Genomic DNA, 23,395 nt, shown 5'->3' on the forward strand with positions numbered 1-23,395 from the left:
TGATTCATCAGGGCAGACAATTGAGAAAATTTACTTTACTTAACCTTAGCGAGAGCATTTTAGCTAAAATCTTAACGTCACATGTCAGTAAAGATATTTGGTGATACGAGACACATAACAATTTATCTTTCCCAGGTTTTGGCAGAACAACTATAAGTGCTATATATGGAAGCCACCTACATCCATGGCCCCAGCATAGAGTTTAAGTAACTGAGGGGCCAAGGAAATTGGCATATACCTGATACCGTTCAGCAAGGAGAACGTCAAGTCCATGCCTGACATGTCTAAATGCGTATAAACGTATGTAAATTAATGTTCTGGCCAATAAAATAAACTCCCTAGAACTTGATGCACCTAAGTGCAACTAAATACGCTTGTATAAATGTGGCTTAGGTGTGTTTTTTAAGCTGCTTTTCTCCTGCTAGGAGAAAAGCATTTGCAAAAGCCCCAGTGTGCATCAGAGGCGTAACTAGAACCTTCAGGGCCCTGGTGCAAGAAACCATGAAGGGCCCCCTGGACCCCTGGGGCCCTTTACTTTAGTTGCGGGGCCCTTTATTACGGTCCCGCAGCGGGACCCTTTCACAAGTTCTGCAGTGGGCCCCCTTCCTGCCATCTCGGGGCCTACCCACGGTGGTGGAATGCCAGGGCCCTGTCGCAAGTGTGACCTTTGCGATCCTGGAAGTTCACCCACTGGTGTCAGTAGTTTTTTTTTTTGGTATTTTAATTGTATTATTTTTTATCATTTTATTTAATTTTTTTACAATGTCACTGACTATGACTCTGTCCATTCAGAAAAGGAAGGAGCTTGTAAATTACATATTTACTGACCCCTTCCTGGTTCTCTATTGTGACACATCCCCTATCTGCAGCAGCCGGCAGGAGAGGGAAGGGAGCATTCTGAAGGGGGGGCAGCACAGAAGGGGGGGGGACCAGGGGAGCACACAGGGGCCCAGAGACAGCAGAACACAAGTATACTGGATAGGAGAAGTGGCGGGGGGGCAGCGTACAGAGGAACCAATCTCCTCCATTTTCCTCCTGCAGCTACAGAAGGAAAAAAGGGGGACAGTGATTTTTCTACATGCTGCCCCTGCCGTCCCTCCTATTCAGGTGTACAGGGGAGCCACATGGGCCCTCTTGAGCATGGGGCCCGGTTGCGATTGCAACCCCTGCAACCCCTGTAGTTACGCCCCTGGTGTGCATGAAGCCTAATATGTACAGTATGATTATATATACAGTACTTTAATACCCCGTACACACAATCCGAAAATCGGACGACAGATCTTCCAGCTTTTTTCGCTTGCTATTCCCAAGTAGGGATTGAATAGGTTACTAAAGTTATGAAAATTCTCATACGCCAGAATAAAAATTCGGAAGTGATGTCATGTGTTGTAGTGTATTTGTATTGGATTTTTGGATGACAACTGTACTGATTAAATGAAAATCATTTGATCTGGTATCGTACGAGGAAACCTTTTGTGCTTGCATCAGATGAACTGTCGTGATCAGCTTTCGAAAGCTCTGTACTAACTAACAGATTATGATACGATCGCTTCAAAAGAGATTTTCCGATTTTCAGATCATGTATACGGGGCATTAGGCAGCCTTTCTCAACTTGACAGGTGTTTTAATCCCACTTCCCCTAAGGTCTCGTTTTCATTAAAGAATTTAGACATACACCGTGCAAGGGCCTGCAAGGGGGATGCAGAGGTGTTCCGTATATCCCTGTGCAAACAGTCCCATTCATGTCAATTAGGACTCAGCTGCTTTATTAGCACAGCCGTTGATCCAAATTTGACATCTGTGTGGGCGCGGGTCTCCGAGTGCAAACTATTTGCATCTGGGGACCCGCATGCAGCTGCACAACTGACAAATTGGGAGCTGCAGCTGTGTCCATGCAGCCACTGCATCCCAATTGAAATGAATGAGACTGTCTACACAAAGATGAACGGAACATCTCTGCACCCCCCCCCCCCCCGGGCAAACACCGCCCGTATGAACAATGCCTAAACTAGAAAGGAAAAAGTTTAGATTTTAGTTATACTTTGTAAATATGAAGTGGTGGCGCTGCTTATAAAGTGCAAACAGGTATATATAAATATGTAAAACGAAAAATATAATGTAAAAACACAGATGTGATTGAGAAATAAAAATATAAATATAAATGGTGAATGTGTAAATAATACCACAATATAGTGAAATTCTAACATAAAATGGTATTGAGAATGAGTTAATATGAAATATATGAAAAAATATAAAAATATAATAAAATAAAGTGAAATATAAATAACCACCAGAGTGCGTAGTACGAAGAGCAAAGTACTAAAATATATATATCTCTTGGTATATACCTAAAATAATAATATCAGCATGTGGCAATAAAAATACATAGGCAATGATATAAAAGATGTGCAAAAAGTGCAACAATTAAATTGGGTGTGCAGGAAACTTTTACAGAAAAGAATATGAATAAAGTGCGGGAAACTGTTTTTACAAAGTGCAACAAGAAGTGATGTGATCTAGATTCATGTGATAAATAGTCCGTATAATAATAAAGGTGCAAACAATATTATGGGCAAGCTCAATGTGCAAAGAAATATGAACTCCAAGGTAGAAATGAGAAATGGTATTAGATCAGATCAGCTATTAAGATAAGTCCATATATAGATGGTTGTGCCCCGAGGAGTGGTGAATGGATAAGTATCCAGCTGTTTACTGATTTTATCTATGTGAGTACCCATTTTTATGTTACTGCTGGAAGGAATAAACTTTAAAAACGGTATCACACTATCGAGTTCTTTTCCATTTATATGATCCCTCCATCCACATACCTTTGAGTGGCCCTATCAGTTCACCCCACGGATCGTTGGATATCCCACTACCGGATAGGATTTCACTTTAGGATATCCCTGCGGACCCTATACTACATCTCCCCCAGGAAGGGAACCACTACCCAGAGCCAGGACCAACAGGATATTACTACAGTACCTGCCCTATACCCCTGTGTGGGGTGGGTACATCTGGTGAGTAGGTTTTTCTACTAGAGGTTTCCCCACCACTCGCCAGTCACCCACCTTGGGGGTCACCGCTGGATACTTATCCATTCACCACTCCTCGGGGCACAACCATCTATATATGGACTTATCTTAATAGCTGATCTGATCTAATACCATTTCTCATTTCTACCTTGGAGTTCATATTTCTTTGCACATTGAGCTTGCCCATAATATTGTTTGCACCTTTATTATTATACGGACTATTTATCACATGAATCTAGATCACATCACTTCTTGTTGCACTTTGTAAAAACAGTTTCCCGCACTTTATTCATATTCTTTTCTGTAAAAGTTTCCTGCACACCCAATTTAATTGTTGCACTTTTTGCACATCTTTTATATCATTGCCTATGTATTTTTATTGCCACATGCTGATATTATTATTTTAGGTATATACCAAGAGATATATATATTTTAGTACTTTGCTCTTCATACTACGCACTCTGGTGGTTATTTATATTTCACTTTATTTTATTATATTTTTATATTTTTTCATATATTTCATATTAACTCATTCTCAATACCATTTTATGTTAGAATTTCACTATATTGTGGTATTATTTACACATTCACCATTTATATTTATATTTTTATTTCTCAATCACATCTGTGTTTTTACATTATATTTTTCGTTTTACATATTTATATATACCTGTTTGCACTTTATAAGCAGCGCCACCACTTCATATTTACATACATATTTATATAGCCTTTGGCTATATTTTAAGTGAGGCTGCAGCTTACTTGTGCACGCATTTAATTTATCCTCTGACATCCTTAGCGCGGATTTATTTATATTTTAGTTATACTTTGCTTTCAGTAATAATAATATTGAAATGAAACAAATAAAAATAACAATGGCCAGAAAAGAAACACAGACAATGACAATGGTAGTGTTCTTTAACATCGGTGGTCAGTGAATTAATGGCTGCTTACAATGATGGTCAGAGGAAAGGTTCCCCCTGATACTGGTGATCAATGGTAGAAGGGCCATATTACACTGGTAGTCAGTGGGAGAAGGGTTCTATTACATTGGTGAAAAGCGGGAGAAGGGACCTATTACACTGGTGGTCAATGGGAGAATGGTCCTATTACATTGGGGAAAAGGGGGAGAAGGGACCTATTACACTGGTGGTCAATGGGAGAATGGTCCTATTACATTGGCCAAAAGCGGTAGAAGGGACCTATTACACTGGTGGTCAATGGGAGAATGGTCCTATTACATTGGGGAAAAGGGGGAGAAGGGCACTATTAGTTTAGTGGTTAGTGTGAGAAGGGTCCTATTACACTGGTGGCCAGTGGTAAGAATGTTCATACTACACATGGCTAAAAAGATAATTGGTGTAAGAGGTTATTTATCTGCGAGGCAGAAATTGGTTATTGCTCAGAAACCTCTAATAAATTCTGGAGGAACCAATGTTGAAAAAGGTTGCTCTGAGGGCTTTTGCATATGGGTGTCATTTTACCTCCTTGACTAATGCACTGTGCGATGCCCATATCATACCAGTGTAGCAGTAAGAACCTCTTCCTTCACCACCAAAGGGGACCCGTGACAATATTGGATCAGCCAGTAGAACCGTGAAAAATGTTATGTATATATACAGCATATACCGTATATATCCAAAACAGGTGGGGTGAACAGCACTTGGGTAATCTCTATGTGCAATGCAATGCAAATAGACCATCACACAGGTTGTATATAGAAAAAAAATTCAAAGGATTACTGCACAAAAATGTATTCAAATAAAAAACATACAAAAAACAATCAAAAGTATTCCATAATAACAGTTTCAGACTATCAGGAATCAGGATCATGCCCTTCTTCAGATAGAAAACGGAAAATTTATATCAAATACTTACCGTAATTTTCCTTTCCTGATGGACTCCATGGCAGCATACGTATCGGGTTTGGCCCCGCCTCCAAACCTACCCATAGGACCTCACTCCCATAAATCTTTGCTCCTGTTCAGCACACGTGTTCTGTAACTATCCTCCACAGAAATCCGGGAGGGAACTCCTGCTGCCATGGAGTCCATCAGGAAAGGAAAATTACGGTAAGTATTTGATATAAATTTTCCGTTTTCCTGACAGACTCCATGGCAGCATACGTATCGGGAAATAACTCGCCGTACACACAGGGTGGGCAGGTGCTGAACAGAAAAGTTTAATGCATTTTGTCAAACAGACAGGACTTGCAAACCGAAATTCACAGAAGAAAGAGCCGCTGGCTCAACACAGTAATGGGATAAGAAAGTGTTAATAGAGGACCACGACGCTGCTCTGCAAATGACTTCAGGAGCCACATGTCTGGATACTGCCCAGGAGGTAGAGATGCTCCGCGTCGAATGAGCTGTAACTACTGCTGGAGGGGTCAAGCCCTTAGCCCTATAAGCCCACTGGATGGTCTGGATGATCCAAGAGGAAATGGATCTCGTCGAGGCTCTTGAACCTTTGTTTTTTCCATAGAAGGTAACAAAGAGATGTTCTGATTTTCTGAAAGAGGAAGTGGCATCTAAATATTTCTTAATACACACTCCAACATCCAGCGGATGAACCGAAGATTCTTCCTCTTCCTGTCTAAAGGTTGGTAATACTGTTTCTATGTTTTCATGGAAGACAGAAGTCCTTTTTGGTCTCGCATCCAGCATGGGGATGAGCACCACTCTGTCAGGAAAAAAGGTTAAGAAAGGCTCTTGTGTCCCAAAGGACCCAATTTCCGACACTCTCTTTGCTGAGGTTATAGCTACTAGAAACACTGTTATCAGTGTAAGCTCTCTTATGGTCAAGGAATCAGACATGTCCTGAATCTGACACGCCAGGAAATCCAGAACTAGTGGCAGATCCCACTTGGGAAACCTGGGTTTTCTCTGAGGTCTGATTCTCACTGCCCCTTGGAAGAACTGACGAATTAGGGCATGAGTGGCCCAGGAGATCCCTGTAAAAGCGGAAATAGCCGAGACCTGGACTCTGAGCGAACTCACTGATAGAGGCAAATCCAGTCCTGATTGGAGAAAGCTCAATACATCCTGGATCTTAATTGAAGATTGAGGATCAGGCCTTGTATTCAGTTGTGCAGAAAATTTTTCCCAGATTCTCTGATACACCCTGTTCGTTGAGCTTCTTCTAGCACTAAGTAATGTCGAGATTGCCGTTTCTGGACAGCCTAAAGCCTGTAACCTCCTCCTCTCAACATCCAGACCCTGAGATGTAAACGGTCTGGGCACGGATGGAGCACAGACCCCTGGGACAACAGATCCGGTCTGAAGGGTAGCGGAATTGGGTCTTGGACACTGAGTAGCGTCAGAAGGGGAAACCATGGCCTGTTCGGCCAGAAGGGAATCACCGCCACTACCTCCACTGGCTCCGACCTGAGTCTCCGAAGGAACTGCAACACAATCGGAATTGGTGGGAAGGCGTATGCCCTGTGGAATCTCCACTGATCCGAGAGTGCATCTATCCCTGATGCTTGTGGATCTCTGAATCTTGAGTAGTACTTCGGCAGTTTGTGATTGCAGGGGGAGGCGAAGAGGTCTACCTCTGGAGAAAACCCCAATGTTAGGATCCAGTTGAACGTTTCCGTGTGAAGGGACCACTCGTTGTTGTCCAGATCCACTCTGGACAAGAAGTCTGCTTTGACATTCTGGACTCCTGGAACATAAACCGCTGAAAGATTCGAGAGATTTTTCTGTGCCCAGGACATAATCGGCTCCACTTCTCTCAATAGGGACCAGCTGCGTGTTCCCCCTTGTTTCCTGATGTATGCCACTGCTGAGGTGTTGTCCAGGCGCAGCATGACAGGTTGGTCTTTTGTCAGGTGAGCAAATGCTCGAAGAGCTTGGAATGCTGCTCGGAGTTCTAGTATGTTGGATACTATTCCTCGAGTGGAAAACTCCCACCTGCCCTGTGCCACCTCCGACAGACAGTGGGCACCCCAGCCTATGTTGCTGGCGTCCGAGGTAACCACTACCCACGGAGCTGGCTTCAGAGAGTGGCAGTTCAGCAGGTGGTCTCTGCATAACCACCAGGGGAGACTCGCTCTCATTGAAGGGGTTAAGAAGATGCGTTGATCCAGATGCCACGTATCCCATTGCTGAAGGAATCCCTTCTGAAAGGGTCTCATCCTCCACAGGGCCCACTTCACCATGGGGACTACTGCGACCATAGTCCCGATCACCTTCAGGCATTGACGTGCCTGAAGATGAGAGGATGAGAGGGCAAAGCGAATCCTGTCTCGAAGAGTCCCTATCTTTTCCTCTGGAAGAGAGATAGTCGCCTTCTCTGTGTCGAACAGAGCGCCCAAGTAGATCAGGGACTGAGTTGGAATCAGGTGACTCTTCTCCTTGTTGAGTAACCAACCAAACTTCTGGAGAGTGGACACGACCTGCTCCAGATGAACTAATAGTTGATCTCTGTCTTGGGACAACAGGAGTAGATCGTCCAAATAGTGGTGAAGACGGATACCTTTCAATCTCAGTAGGGCTACCACGGCCAATAAGATTTTTGAAAAGGTCCGTGGAGATGTTGAGAGCCCGAATGGGAGACAGATAAACTGAAGATGTAATCCTCCCACTTCGAACCGGAGAAACCTTTGAAAATCTTCGTCCACAGGGACATGAAAGTAGGCGTCTTTCAAGTCGATGGACACCATCCAATCTGCCGGCTGGACTGACTGCTGTATGGACAACAGGGTCTCCATTTTGAACCTTTCTTTTTTTATGAATTTGTTCAAGAAGGTCAAATCTATTACTGGTCTCCATGATCCGTTCTTCTTTTGGACTAGAAAGAGCGGAGAATATATTCCTTGGCCTCGCTCGGACTCTGGAACGGAGATGACAGCCCCTTGAGCAATGAGAGCTTCGACGTAAGAAAACAAAATCTGACGCCTTTCTTCTAGGCATGGTATGGCAGTAGGCAGGAACCTTGAGCCTGGCCTCTCCTTGAACACCCACTTGTGGCCTGAAGACACCGTCCTGACGGCCCAGGGGTCCTGAATCGAAGCCGCCCAGACATGTCGGAAGGAGCGTAGACGCGCACCCACCCGACACGTCTGAGCGGGCCCACCTTCAAAAGGACTTAGTGGGCTCACGGTCCCCCGAGGAGACGTTCTTTGTCGTCTTCCTGGAAGACTGTCTTGATCTCCAGTTCCGGTTGAACTCCCGACCAGGTCTATAAGAACGAGCTTCCCTGGCCCGGTCAGGCACAAATTTTCTGGTAGGCTGTCCTTTCTTGACATTGAACTGGCGCCGATCCTGGGGAAGAAACCCAGACTTACCGCCTGTAGCCCGGGTTATGGCCTCGTCAAGTTTATTCCCAAAAAGGGAGGACCCCTCAAAGGGAATACGGCACCAAACTTGCTTTGATGCCGGATCCGCAACCCAAGGGCGGAGCCAAAGAGCTCTCTTAGCTGTGACCGAGGACAGCATAACTCTTGCCAATAGACGGATCAAGTCTATGGAAGCCTCCCCAAGGAACGAAGCGCCCAGCCTAAGCTCCTGGATTGGAGCGCTTCTGGCCACCTCCTCCGAAACCGATCTGACCGATTCGTCTACCACATCAGCCCAAGACTCCATGGCTTTGGATAGAGCAGCCAAAGCCAGGACTGGTTTACAGGCCATACCTGCTGTAAGGTAGATTCTCTTCAAATCAGAGTCCATCCTTCGGTCCAACGGGTCTTTAAATGAGACCGTATCCTCTAATGGAAGGGTCACGTGCTTGACCAGTCTCATGACTGCTGCGTCAACTAGGGGAGGAGACTCAAGATGTTTCACGTCATCCTCTTTGAAGGGGTAAAGTTTAGCCATCTTGGATACTAAGGAATTCTTTCGTTCCACCTTTTTCCACTCCTCTAAGATGATTTCACCCAACTCTCCCAGGAAGGGAAAATTAACACGCTCCTTATTGAGCTGTTTAAAGTACTTCTTCTGCTTGGGAGGGGGAACAGCTGACTCTTCCCAATTTAAGGTCTCTCTGACCGCCTTAACCAGGGAAGGCACCAAGGAATATTCAAAACCCAAGCAGGGATCTTCATCTTCAGAGTCGCTACCCGACAAGAGCATCGACTGATGGCTTGTGTGGGTCGACTCGAAATCTTCCTGTACCTGTAGTGCTACAGGGGAAGGGCTTGGGGAAGCCGTTGCAGTGTCTTGAGAACGACTGACACCCAACTCTGCTCCTTTACCACTCTCTTGACCAAAGCCTCAATGCGTTGATCAGAAGTATCCCTTTCTCCCGCAGCCTGGGAGAAACATCTGTCACAGAAAAGCTTCCTCTCCGGGACACTAGCGCCACAGCCTCTGCAACCTGCTTTGTCAGGTCTCTGTGCGTGGCTGGCTGAAGTGGACGCTTTACGATGATGTGAGCCCGAACGGGACTTTCCAGTAGAGTGCCGGTGGCGAGAGCTTGAGCGCCTTTCACTTCTTTGAGAAGAGTGCCTAGTCTCTGAACGAGGAGGGCTGTGAACAAGAGAAAAAACAGAAAAACACAGACAGGAAGCTAGGAACACTTGAGTTCCTACCCCCACCCCCTATAACCCACAACCCCACCAAGAAGCCCCAAATACCTGTTAGGGGCGGGCTGACCACCGGAGGGCAAGGTAGCTTCCATTCTGATGCTGACCTACAAGAATGAGCCGGACAGCATGTCAGAAAAACCAGCAAAGCGCGGGGGGGGGGGGGGGGTTGCTCCCAAACTGGGGCCAGTACTCACCAGGAACCAAGGATAGCAGGCAGAGCGGCAGCGCACAGCAGAATGACCACAAAAACGAACGATTTTCGTATGTGTAACACCCAATATCAGCAGTGTGTACAAACACAACACTGCTGACAGCTCTGGGGTTTAAATATGGCGCCTGGTGACGTCATCAGCGATCGCCACCGACGCCAGCTTACTGCGCATGCGCCGTGCTTACACTGCGCATGCGCGAGAACCAAGCCTCGATCCCGAGGCGCCGCACATGCGCAGTAGCGCGCACCGGAGGCCGGTCAGGAAGTGAATCGCTGACCGGCCCCGGACCACTAGCCACCAGGGAAGGCAGGAGAAAAACCAGGTAAGACATAAAGGCACAAGCAAGCAATATATAAACAAAATAGCTGCCATGGAGGACTTTGTACTCACGGACCGCAGATCACCAGGGATGGATGCACACACCGGACTTATCTCATTCTTAGGGTACCGGCCACCCGCAGCAGCTGGGCTTTTTGGCCAAGGCTGCATACATCTTCGCCCCTACTCCATACCCCGCAGCAGCTGGGGCTTATTGGAGAGCTCCATACCCGACTGGTAGAGCCATCCATCACCCGGAATCCATCTTCAGGTAGGATATCAGGTAATCCTTTGGAGGACAAAAAAAGAACACGTGTGCTGAACAGGAGCAAAGATTTATGGGAGTGAGGTCCTATGGGTAGGTTTGGAGGCGGGGCCAAACCCGATACGTATGCTGCCATGGAGTCTGTCAGGAAACACATCTATCTGAAGAAGGATGTGATCCTGATAGCCTGAAACTGTTATTATGGAATACTTTTGATTGTTATCTGTATGTTCTTTATTTGAATACATTTTTGTGCAGCAATCCTTTGAATTTTTTTCCATATATACATATGTATGTATATATATATATATATATATATATATATATATATACACACATATATAAACGTATTGCTTGAGCACACAGAACACACACACCTGACATTTCCTTATATCAGGGAAACAATCACAACCTTCTGGCAGAATCCAAGGCAGCCTACCAATTTCCCCCCAGAGATTGATCAACCACGGAGTTTCTAAAGCCCCGTACACACGATAAGATTATCGAACGATCTGTTCGTTTTTTGTGGCATGCTAGTCTGATGTGGGAAGTGAAGAGGTTATTTTCATACGAATTTTCCCGTACGACAGAATTCTACTTCAGAAGTGATGTCATGTGTTGGATTGCTTTGTATGTGTTCTTTAGTCTCTGAGCATGTCTAGTCTTGCTCTTAAGATTTTTTTTCCGTCGAAATCTGTACTAATGAGACGACAATCGAAAAAAATGTATAGTCTGCAAATCAGGATTTTGTCAGCCGAAAAGTCGGAGTTGGCTGTCGAAAGCACCATACTAACAATCCGAAAATCGGCAGATCGGTCGTCGGACGAATTTTCCCTTCAGATTTACTTATCGTGTGTACGGGCCTTTAGTCCACATATTTACACAGTCAGACCCAATCAGCCAGAACAGGTAACAGTAATCTCATATTTATGGGCCCTCTGGATAATATGACTAGATATAGGACAGTGGTCAGCAGTTCCTCTGGGTTGCATTGCTCAAAGCATGCCCAATAACATTGGAATCCATTGTTTCCACTAGGCCCACATTGGTGTGCACCAATGTGATGGAAATATAACATGCTACATTTAAATGCAGAGGGCTGCAATGCGCTACAACTAGCTTGGGTTCGGTCCAAACCCAAAACTATGCTGTTAGTGGCAACTCAATCAGCTATGGCCAGGGTATTCTCTGCTCTGCAGCTGCACATATACAAAGGGGTGGGCAATGTTATGACATCATTGACCTAATATGGCCATCAGAGATGAGCAGGTTCAGACACGAGTCCGAAGTGGCCTGAGCTATTCCTCAGGGAAGCTGTCAAAGCGGATAGGCAATCATGGGCAATGGAGGCAAAGGGTATCTATACCTACAGCGGTAGGGCAGGGAATGCCTCCGCCAACAATGATTGGCTGTCCACTTTGATAGATTCCTGGCGGGATAGCTCAGGCGGGTTCGGACTTGTGTCCAGTCATGCCTGGGCTCATCCCTGATGGCCATGTTAGGTTTACAGTATATCATGGTTTCCTACTGAAGCCAAGTTCCTTCTTAATTCAATGGAACATACCTTTAAGGGGTTTAGAATACTGGGAGGCAGGGTAGGGCTTAAGGTCATGTGACCGCTGTGATTGGCCATCATGGCGGTCACATGATCGGAAAGCTCCTAATCGCAAGCAACGTACAGGAGCTTTCCATTAGCCTCCGGTAACTATGCAGGGCGTGCGCTCTCGATACTATTGCACACAAATATGCGGAGGCTCTGCGCCAAGGCCTGGCCACCGAGAGGCCACATATGTGCGTGCGTTTAGCGCGAAGAGGTCAAGTAAAAAATAATTTTTGGCTCCTGCTGTGAACAAAGAAAAACCTACACATCAGTGCAACATATTAAAAAAATGTACAACATTGCAACGTAATGTAGGAAGCAAATGGATGGTCAGCTCTTTAACAGGAATGTGGAAGTCCTTTATTTTTTACTAGCACCCCCGCGCATTGGAAAATGAGGCATGTTTTTTGCATGTGCAAAACTGTATGGTGCCACGCGGTTCTGTGCGGCTGCCCTATTAAAAATGGTTGGGTACTTCTTCCTGAGTTTCTTGCAGGTACAGTAATCCATTCGAATTAATGGGCTGCTATGCCCATGCAAATGCACAAGCATGACCCTCACAAGTTGATTCTAGACTAGGGGACAGTTGCAGGAAATGCGCATGGAAAGCATTGCCATCTGCATATGTGCACAAGTACTATTAATTGTTATTGGAACCCAAAAGCATCTGGCAAACGTGTGCGTTTTGCACAGTGTTAATTTTGATGTCAAATTTCAAATTAAGTTTTAGTCATAGTCTTTTAGTCGTATTTTAGTCATCTTAAGTATTTTAGTGTTAGTTGTATTTTAGTCAACTAGAATCTCCAGTATATTTCAGTTGACTAAAATCTAATGGGTTTGGTAATGCTATATTTAAGAATTTCTCTACAATTTTCAAACTAATTATATACTCCTGGAGTAAAAATCTAATAAAATGTTATTATTGATGGTAAGGTCTGAACATGCACCACAGACACAGATTTAGTTGTGAGACTCGATTCACACTAGCGCGACTTGTCAGCCTGACAAGTCGCGCTCCCTCGCGGTCCATTGACTGCTACAGGACCCGTTCTAATAGGAGCGACACAAGTCGCTCCGACTTAGAAAAAGGGTCCTGTACTACTTCGGGGCGAAGTCGGAGCGACTTGCATAGACTTCCATTATGTGAAGTCCCTGCAAGTCACTCCGAAGTCGTGGTGCATGGGAATGCACAAGTCGTCCCCGAAGTAGTACAGAGTCGTGCCGCCCCAGTGTGAACCGACTCTTATAATGTACGGTATAACGTCTTTATAAATAAAACCAAGTTTCCTTACAAGAATATTGTTTTTTTGACAGAAGTGCAACCTTAAAATATAAAGAGAAAAAAAGTCCCTCCCTAACATATTCTTTTGTTGGTTTGGCGGCCACTAAACGTTAAAATTTGCGCCTGCCATACTTTTCGCACTGCCCGTGCGCTTGGCAGCCCATTAAAATGAATGGACTGTCAAACCGCACCGCTTGTGTTCTGGTGTGAACTGGCTCTAAAGATGGAACCTAGGTTTACACTGGTGTGGGGAACTGCGTGTAATTTGGACAGGAATCGCACTGCATTCCTCTTCAAATTACATGCCATTCTTTGCAGTGCGATTTGAGCCCATTCATTTTGTATGGCCCAAATCACACTGCACCAGCACAAAAAAGGTGCCACACTGGAATCGGATGGCATGGTTGTTCACACCCATGCAATCCAATTCTGCCAAATCCACTGCGTTTTGCGAACCATTTTTGAGGCTTTGTTAACTTAACATTGACACCCGCAGCGGTTGGCATGAATGGAGTGCGACTGTGATGTGGTGCTGGAAACACATAGGAATCGCTGCAAATCCTGCACTGCATCAGTGTGATCCTGGGCTCACACTAGTGCATGCGGAACACCATATGTGATTCGCACAGGAATCGCACCGCATTCCTTTGCACATTACATGCGATGCCTGTGCAGTTCGATTTAAGCCATTTAGCCTGGGTTCACACTATTGTGAACACCGACATTGCATGTGATTCGCACCGCATTGCCGTGCAAATCATATGCGATGTCTGTGTGATGTAAATTCAGCCATACAGTTTGTATGACTAAACTCACATTGCATTCACATGAATATGCCGCAGGAACCTTTTTTTTCCCGCACTGGAATTGGATCGCGTGGGTGTGAACACCCGTGTGATCCGATTTCTGTCCGAATTCACAGTTTGCACTTTGATCTGTGAACCGATCTGGGGGTGGCATTAACTTTGTATTGACATCCGCAGCGGTTTGCAGAGGGCAGCGTGAACTGCCTGCGAGGGAGATGCGATGCAGGAACCGGCACTGGAATTGCGCTGGTTCACGCATCACAATAGTGTGAACCCAGGCTCAAACCATGGCGAGCCATGTAAACACCCATGCAATGCGATTCAGGTGTGGGTAAAAAAAAAGGTCCTGTACCGTTGCAGGGTGATTGCAAGAATGGCATCCCGTGTGATTCTGCCAATCGCACTGCATTTTGCAATCTGTTTCGGGGTGTCATTAATCTAACATTGACACGTGCAGCAGATCGCATGGGCGCCATGCGATTGCAATGCAGGGAAACACAGCAAATCTCGTGCATTTCTTGCACTGCATCAGTGTGAACCCGGGCTCAGGGTGATGTCAGAAGTCCTGATCTGTACACCTTCTCCTGATCACTGCCACAGAAATAAGAGAAGCCATGGGAGCAGCATGACAGCCAGGCAACTGGCACTTTCAGAGAAACAGGTCAGCAGTAGCAGCCTTCCTCCTGTCATGTCTCTATAAAGTGTGTATAATGGGGTCACCCAGGGCGGAGCAGAGTTATGTACCATGCTGCTAGAGATTACTGGCTATAGGGAATGCACAGAGCAGAATAACACAGTGCGCATGCGCAGGACATACCCTGATTGGGAGTTTGTAGCTCCGCCCCCAGACCAGGACTCCGGGAGAAGCAGCTGGCTGCAGGCAAGTTACTTTCCTTTCTACTGATAATAAATCGGGGGGTACGGATCCCGGGCTGGGCTCCCCCTGACACCCCGGAATGGCACGGAGAGTCTGTGTGCTGGGCTCTGGGGATCAGCATGTGATCTGGGAAGTTTTGCAACTGTGTGATGTGTTCAGTGATGTGTGTGTGCTTCCTGCATTGCACAGTGTGCTGATCACTGTCATCATCACACTAGAACAGTGCTGGACCCCTCTCTTCTCTCACTGGGGGGAAACCCCTCTCCTGGACCCCTCTCCTCTGTCACTGGGGGGGGGGGGGGGGGAGAAATCACTCTCCTGAACCCCTCTCCTCTGTCACAGGGAGGGACCCCTCTCCTCTGTCACTGGGGGGGACCCCTCTCCTCTGTCACTAGGGGGGAAACCCTCTCCTCTGTCACCTGGGGGGACCCCCTCTCCTGGACCCCTCTCCTCTCTCACTGGGGGGGGGGGACCCCTCTCCTCTGTCACTGGGGAGGAATCACTCTCTGGGATCCCTATCCTCTGTCACTGGGGGAACCCTTCTCCTGGACCCCTCTCCTCTGTTACTAGGGGGAACCCCTCTCCTCTGTCACTGGGGGGGAATCACTCTCCTGGACCCCTCTCCTCTGTCACTGGGGGGGAACCCCTCTCCTGGACCCCTCTCCTCATGGGGGGGGGGGGGGATTTATAATGGGGCACAGAGCTGCATTTGGCACCTTCTTAAGCAGCCAGAGCTGGTATGATAGGGAACTTACCTGTAACACCTCCCTGAAATTATTAATGCTACCGGACCCCCTTCCCCGCTTACTAATATTATACAGGATTTATATAGCGATGACAGTTTACGCAGCGCTTTACAACTTGAGGGTAGACAGTACAAATACAATACACTTTATTAAAGGAGGAATCAGAGGCCCTGGTCGTTAGAGCTTACAATCTAAGAGGGAGGGTCAAGTGATACAAAAGGTAATAACTGTGGGGGATGGGCTGATGGAGAAAATGTACAGTTGTTAGGTGGGGTATATACTCAATATTATATCTCCTTCTATAGTAAGGTTTCAAGGAGGTCATCCTCCCTCTTCAGTCTTACAGGTTGAACCCTCTAAATATTTTACTGGTCTCAGTGAACCAGTCTGCAAAATAGATTTTTTCGTATAGTGCATTGACCAAATTGTAGAATGTTTTATATATTAGAATAAATAATATGGCATACTGGGTATATTTGGCACCCAGGACAAATCATTATTTACACCCGCCTGCTCTACAAAAATACATTTAGCGAGAATCTTAGAGGAAGTAAACCCGCTTAAAAAAATGTGAGAAAAAAAACCCCTTTAAAGACAAAGGCATAATGAGCTAGTATGCATTGCATTCTAGCTCATTATGAAGTACTTACCTAAAAACGAAGCCCCCTCAGTGCCGACAGGACGGCCGACATGTTAGGCTGGATTCCTGGATCTCGTCCTCCGGCCATCTGATTGGCAGGGGGCGCGATAACGGAGCCGCCGTTCACGGCACTGGGATCTGAAGGAACGGCACGGGTGGCCCTTCCTTCGGGGCGCATGCGCCGATGACGTCATTGGCTGCATGCACTGTAAATATCTCCTAAACGGTACATGTTTAGGAGATATTTATAGCACCTATAGGTAAGCATTAATGTAGGCTTACCTATAGGTGAATGTAAACAAAGTGGATTTACAACCTCTTTAAACTTATAATGGGGACCCTTGTATATCAGGTGTATATTAAGGTGTATGGCTGAACAGAGTAAGGACCCTTTCACACGGGTTGTCCAATCAGGTCCACCTGTCAGTTTTTCAGCCAGACCTGAACACATGAAATCAAAGACCTTCGTTAAAATCTCATCGGGATCTGGATAACCCCTCTATGATGCAGGGACGTCCTCTCAGTCATGGAATAGTGGATGTGCCGATCTCTCCCGAAGTTTCACCTTCTTGTCTGTCTGTGACAGCAGCACCATGTGCGCCATCTCACACTTCGGGAGAGATCGGCACATCTACTATTCCATGATTGAAAGGACGTCCCTGCATCATAGAGGGGTTATCCAGCTCCCGATGGGATTTTAACTAAGGTCTTTGATTTCATGATTTCTGGTGAGTGCATTTGAATGCTGGTGGAGGAGCCCTGTCACCCATTGCATTAGTCACCGGAGGTGGATTCACCGTTTTCTGAACTTCTTGTTTACATTGCATATTTTGGTGTGTGTTTTGTCACCCTGTATATCACCGTTCATTTTCACCGTGGATTATGGACTACTATAGAGGATTAGACTTGCACTTTTTTAATTTGTTTCTGTTTTATGAGCAAATTTATACATATTATTTTGCTATTTATTATCTATAATTTTCATATTAGAGCTGCACTTGTTTTTGTTTCACTTTTTAAAAGGTATATATTCACCTTTTTGTGCTAGCGGCTCCAACCTCATAACGCTCACTTGTTACACATTATGCAGACCTGAACGCACCCTCCAGTCTCCCCTATGGAGTGGCGGATGTCAGTGGTGACAGGTCCATTGACACCCACTGCTCCAATCCTGTCTGCCAAATCCAGACAGATGGTGGTCCTATTTTCCCATCCATCTGGCAGATCGGATATGATGTGAAAATGAATAGGCAGGCTGTTTATACCTGATTTCCCCATAGAGGAGAGCAGGACTGTGTCCGTCTCCACTCACAGTGAGCAGAGGTGGACCTGTCATCTGCCTGTTCAGCGGGGATCAGTGGCGTGATCCACCACTGAGCAAGCGGAGATGCCTGTGTAAAAGGGGCCTTTAAGACACCTATATTTGTGGTGCCCAGAAGCCGCAGCTGCTGTATAAATTAGCCCTTAGGGCTTTTTTTCAGGGGGAAGGTGAGGGAACGCAGTGCCGACACCTTCAGCAGTGAATGTAGTAATGGCAAGGGGCGCTGGGGAGTGCTGGAGGGTTTATTAATGCTGGCTCCTGGGGAAGCTATTGTTGCTGGTGGAAGATCTATTGTTGTTTGGGGGTCTTATGTTGCTGGGACTGATCTACTCTTAAGGGAAGGATCTATTGTTGCTGGAGTGGATCTATTGGTACTTTGGGTATTTTGTTGCAGGGGGTCTATTGTTGCTGGGGGGTCTATTTTTACTGATTTTCTTGTTATTAACAAATTCGCACCATAAAATGATACCTGTTTCTGTATTTTCTAAAAGGGGGGATGGAGACAAGGGGTGGAAGAAGGGGGAGTACCTGCACCTATTCTCTGTGAAAAAAAGCCCTGCCCATAGACATATATTACAGATTACGCTGTATATGGATATACTGGCTTAAAATATACTGGCTTCAAAAGTATCCTCAGTTGGTACTTTTGTTCACATGCGCACACGTATAGACATATGCTTGTGAAAGCCAATTGTTGAGTTTGAAAAAATGCATCCATACACATGACACAGCAAATAACAATGTGTACATGAGGTTTTTGTGTAATTCATAGTGTGAACCTACTCTCGCATTTTCAATGAGTTGAAGTTTGTTACACTTATTACAAATGTAGCAAGGTTTTTCCCTCGTGTCCACCGAAGTCTGTCGAAATGGATACATTCAGGAATAAGTGTACATGTCTAGTTTTTCAGGTTTTTCTGAAGTTCGTGTGTAGCAGGCTTTGCAAGGGAAAAAAATGTGTGAAAATTTACATAGAAAACAGTTGTTTCTTCTTTGTTCATTGAGGGACTCAGATCCTGATCTTCTTAACCATTGGGTTATACTGCCCCCTACTGGAGTAGGACATTAAGCAGAAAAAAAAGTCTATGGCAATCCCAGGGGGTATACTCCCTCTCTGTTCTATAGGTACTTTCTGCCTAGTCAGAAGTAAGGACCTAGTTCCTTGCTGGGATTTCTGGTCCTGGCATTTTTTTCTTTTTAGATAGATTTTTTTTTCTCCTGTTTATTTTCCTGTGAGATCTACATTCAACTGCTGGACTGGGCGACGGGCTAGATAATCTAGATCCAGTGGTCACCCCAGCATGGCCAGCGAGCACACGTAGTCCTAGCCCTACCGGATGGGGGCTGGCCTGCCAGTTAAACGCCTCGCGAGGTCACATACCACCGGGTCTCGGCCCGAGTCGCAGCATTCCTCCTGGCCGACAGCCCCCCATTTCGATGCAGAGGAGATCCTGTCTGGAGCGGTGCCCGCCTGGTTCCTAAAATGGTAAGTGACTGTCCTCCCTCTCCCCCTGGAGGGTATTGGGGTGGATGTGGGTCCCTCCTTGGGACGATCAGGCTCCCGGGTTCCCCTACTTCCTGTTAGGCACCCTCCCCCTCATCGGTCTGGTGGTCACTGTGGGCTATCTTGTCCCCCATCTGCCCCCCCTTCTTCACTTATGCTGGGGCTGTGGGGTGGTGGCCGGGTACTGTGCTGGCGATGTGTGTGGGGGGTGCGCTCTTGGTGAGCGGTCGATCAGATGTGCGTGGGGGCTCCTGCCAGGGTCCCCTCCTTCCTGCCTGTGCCTTTTTCTGAGGCCTAGGGATCCTCATGATGCTGCCATTTTGTTGTAGCCTGTGTGCCTAATGAACGACGGCCATGTTGGTGTAGTCCAGTGGCCATTTTGTGGTGGTTTGCCATTGAAAATAGCAGGGGCCATGACAGTGAAGGCCTCTGGGTGGAGATTTCGGTGTTGGGACCCCCCCTCCTTCCCTGGTTCTGACTCCTGGATAATTTCATTTCCTAATTGCCGCACGTGGAGTACAGATTATCCTGGTGGCTGCAGGTGCCTGTTTCTGCCTGTTGGTGAGCCTGATGGGGTCCTCTCCCTCTCTGCTGAGGATCGATTGGTGCTCTGTTACTTTCAACAGGGTGGTCCCCCTATTGACTTATGGAGTCTTTGGAGGACATTTCCCCACCCGATCCCCTCTCAGAGGCTGCAGGGCCCTCCAGGTCCCAACCATCCATCCATTGATGCACTGACGGCGGTCCTGGAGTCCTTTGTGTCCCGGGTGGGGGAGTTTTTGGGCGACAGGCTAGCAAAAATCGCCCTCCGCCTTGCCCTGCCTCATCTGTTTCCTCAGATCCTTAATCTGGCTCGGCCGCTGTAGACATGGGCCACTCTGCTGGGTCTGCGACCACGCACACTGAGTTCTCAGATAGTGAGGAATGATTCCTCCACTCCTGTAGCCGCGTACCAAAAGGTGCATGAGACCTTAAAGATGGAGGACGCAGCTGAAGCTGTGATGGAGGCGTCGGTTCCCTTTGGCACTCCCAAGCCATCCAGAGCATCAAAGGGGTTTCCTTTCCCTCTCCTATTTTGGTAGAATTGTCATTTTTGGCTCATAATTCTAAAAAGGCCTTGACTGATCTTCCTTTTCAAGGAGATCGCCTGTTTGGAGGTACCCTGGATTACATCATTAGGGTCTCACAGGGGGGAAGAGTACTTTTCGTCTGCAGGCTAGTAAGAGCAAGGACCCTCGTTGTAGACGTGGGCCATCTTTCTCGGGTCTAAAGAAGTTTTTTCGTCCCTCAGTTGTGACTGACAAAGGATCAAAACCTTTCAGGGCCGCCTCTGGTGGATCCAAGCAAACTTGGTCTGGCAAGTGGAGAGTGGGTTTTTCCAGACCCGTGGACAAGGCTCCTTTAGCAGGAAGATGCACCCTCACCCATATCTGGACGTCTTTGCTGGTTCCCGGACCCATGGACTTCCCTGTTACAAGACAAGTGGGTCCACAAAGCCATACGGTCCGGCTACAAGATCGAGTTTTGTTTTTACCCCCAGGAAAGGTTCTTTACTACCAACTGGCGCCTGCCTCCGGACCGCTTACAGGGTCTTTTTGGGGCAGTGCAAGACCTGTTACTTCAAGGGGTGATTGTCCTGGTTCCGGAACATTTTCAGGGGTTTTACTTAAACCTGTTTGCAGTTCACAGGAAGGAAGGCAAGGTGCGTCCAGTTCTGGACCTCAAGGCGCAAGAAGTGCAGAAGCTCAGAATGGAGTCCATTCGCACGGTGGTGGCATTCCTGCTTCAGGAGGATTTTCTTGCCTCTATCGACATCAAGGACACTTACCTTTACATTCCAATATGTGCCGGTCACCAGCGCTTCCTCCGCTTTGCCGTGAGAGAGGAGCATTATCAGTTTGTGGCGTTACCCTTTGATCCCGCCTCCGCTCCTCGGGTCTTCATGGCCCTGGTGCTAGCATTGTTACGTCAGTGGGGGATCGCGGTACTGAGCTACTTGGATGACCTCCTTCTGTGAGCGGAGTCTCCTACTGCTCTGGTGGAAAACCTCGAGATCACCATACGAACTCGGAGGGAGTTCAGCTGGATTCTGAATTTTCAGAAGTCTGCTCTGGTTCTGTCCACAAAACTGGACTATCTGGGTCTGACTCTGGACTCGGCCTTGGGACAAACTCCAGAAACTGCAGGCTGTAATTCGTCTCCTGCTGTCCAGCAGATGGTCATCCTTCTGGACTTGCATGCGGGTGTTGGGTCTGATGGTATCTACCTTTTTGAGGTGGTTCCGTTTGCACAGTTCCATACGAGGTCCCTGCAAAGGGAGATTCTGAGCAAATGGGACAAGAATCTCTAGTCTCTGGACAATCAGATCTGGCTGGGCCGGGGACTAAAGGGTGGGTTCGTTCTTCGGCGCATCGGCTGGGCAAATCCTTCCCCTTATATTGAACAGTGGTCACCACGGATGCCAACCTGTCTGGCTGGGGAGGCATCCTTGGCAAAAATTCTGCTTAGGGGCTCTGTACACTGGAAGTTCATTCCAGCCCTCAGTCGGCAGGTGTTGGACCAAGGGGAGTGGTCCTTTCATCCGGATGTGTTTCATCAGTTGTGTCTCTGGTGGGGCATCCCCGAAGTGGATCTGTTGGCATTTCGGCTCAACAGAAAAATGCAGAGGTTTGTGGCTCGGTCATGGGATCTGGTGGCCCCGTGGGGTCAGTATTATCTGATTTACGCTTTCCCTCCTCTCAAGCTTTTGCCAAAACTTGGATCGAGGCAGAAGGGATTCCGGTCATCTTGGTGGCCCCGGGCTTGGTACGCCGATCTAGTGCTGCTGGTCACTGACATTCCTTGGAAGCTTCCTCTCAGGGAGGATCTGCTGTCCCAAGGGCCAGCTTTCTATCCTGCTTTACAGTCACTGCCTTTGAAGGCTTGGCTGTTGAACTCCAGGTGCTAAAGGTTAAAGTAAAGTTGGCAATTCCAATGCTTTAAAAGCTAGGAAATGTATTTCTAGGAAGATCTACCAAAGTACATGGAAGACGTACATGGTATGGTGTGAATCTCTTGGTGTTCATCCTTGCTCCTTTTCGGTGGCTCGGATCTTGACCTTCCTTCAATGGGGGGTTGAGCAGGATCTGTCCTTGAGTACTATCAAGGGCTAGGTGTTGGCTTTGGCGGTCTTCTTTCAGCGACCCTTGGCCACACACTCCCTGGTGCGTACTTTTCTTCAGGGAGTTCGGCTCTTAGCTCCTCCGGTGTGGTCTCCGTTGAGCACCTTTGGTGCTCTCAGTCCTCCAGAAGCCTCCTTTTGAAAACCTTTGGGGGATTACCCTGCTTACGCTGTCTCAGAAGGTGTACTTTTTGGTGGCTGTCACTTCTTCACGCAGGGTGTCCGAATTGGCAGCATTATCCTGCCGTTCACCTTACTTGGTGGTTCACAGATATAAGGTGGTTCTTCGCTCGTGTCTGCCGTCCCTTCCAAAGGTTGTCTCTGATTTTCATTTAAATGAATACATTGTGTTGCCTTCTCTGTGCCCGAGACCAAAACATCCAAAGGAAGTTGCTTTGCATGCCTTGGATGTGGTCCGGGCAATTGTGAGGTACCTGGCAGTTACGGAGTCTTTTTAGGACATCAGACTCACTATCTGTGCTCGCGGATGGGCCACGGAAAGGGTTGTCTTCTTCCTCTGCGACCATTTCCAGATGGATCAGACAGACAATGATTCAGGCCTCTTCCATCAAGGGTCAGGTTCTTTCTTTCCCTGTCAATGCGCACTCTATTCTGGCTCTCAGTGCCTCCTGGGATTTCCATCATCAGGCATCAGTGATGCAGGTTTGCAAGGCAGCTACCTGGTCGTCGGGGCACATTTTCAAAAAGTTCTATAAAGTGAATGTGTTGGTATCTGCGGATGCTTCTTTTGGCCACAAGGTTTTGCAGGCTGCTGTTTAGAGGACCTGGTCCTCATTGAAGGGTGTATTATTTGTTTCAGGTGGGCTCAAGTTGTTTTGGTCGAGCTCCTGTTTACCTGGTTGGCTAAAGTTTAGCTTAGGGAATTTATTTTTCACTGTTCCCACCCCTCATGTTTTAACACTGCTTTGGGACGGTCCAATGGTTAAGAAGATCAGGAGCTGTGTCCGTCAATGAACGAAGGAGAAAATGAGATTTTTGACTTACCATAAAATCCATTTCTCTGATGTTCATTGATGGATACAGCACCCACCCTCAGTGGAGTTGTAATTCTTACCTATAGCAGAGAGAGGGAGTATACC

General features: G+C 46.9%; 1 protein-coding gene across 1 annotated transcript in view; it reads left to right on the forward strand.

The window, feature by feature from the left end:
* Positions 1-14,870: 14,870 nt before the first annotated feature.
* The window catches only part of TMEM63A (transmembrane protein 63A), a 129,301-nt gene continuing 120,776 nt past the window's right edge, over positions 14,871-23,395 (forward strand). Inside the window, exon 1 of the mRNA XM_082252075.1 lies at positions 14,871-14,927. The gene's annotated coding sequence lies outside the window, so the exon portion shown is untranslated. The remainder of the gene's footprint in view (positions 14,928-23,395) is intronic.

The sequence above is a fragment of the Pelophylax lessonae genome (assembly GCF_965119305.1).
Source record: "Pelophylax lessonae genome assembly, chromosome: 3".
In the NCBI taxonomy this organism is placed as follows: Eukaryota; Metazoa; Chordata; class Amphibia; order Anura; family Ranidae; genus Pelophylax; species Pelophylax lessonae.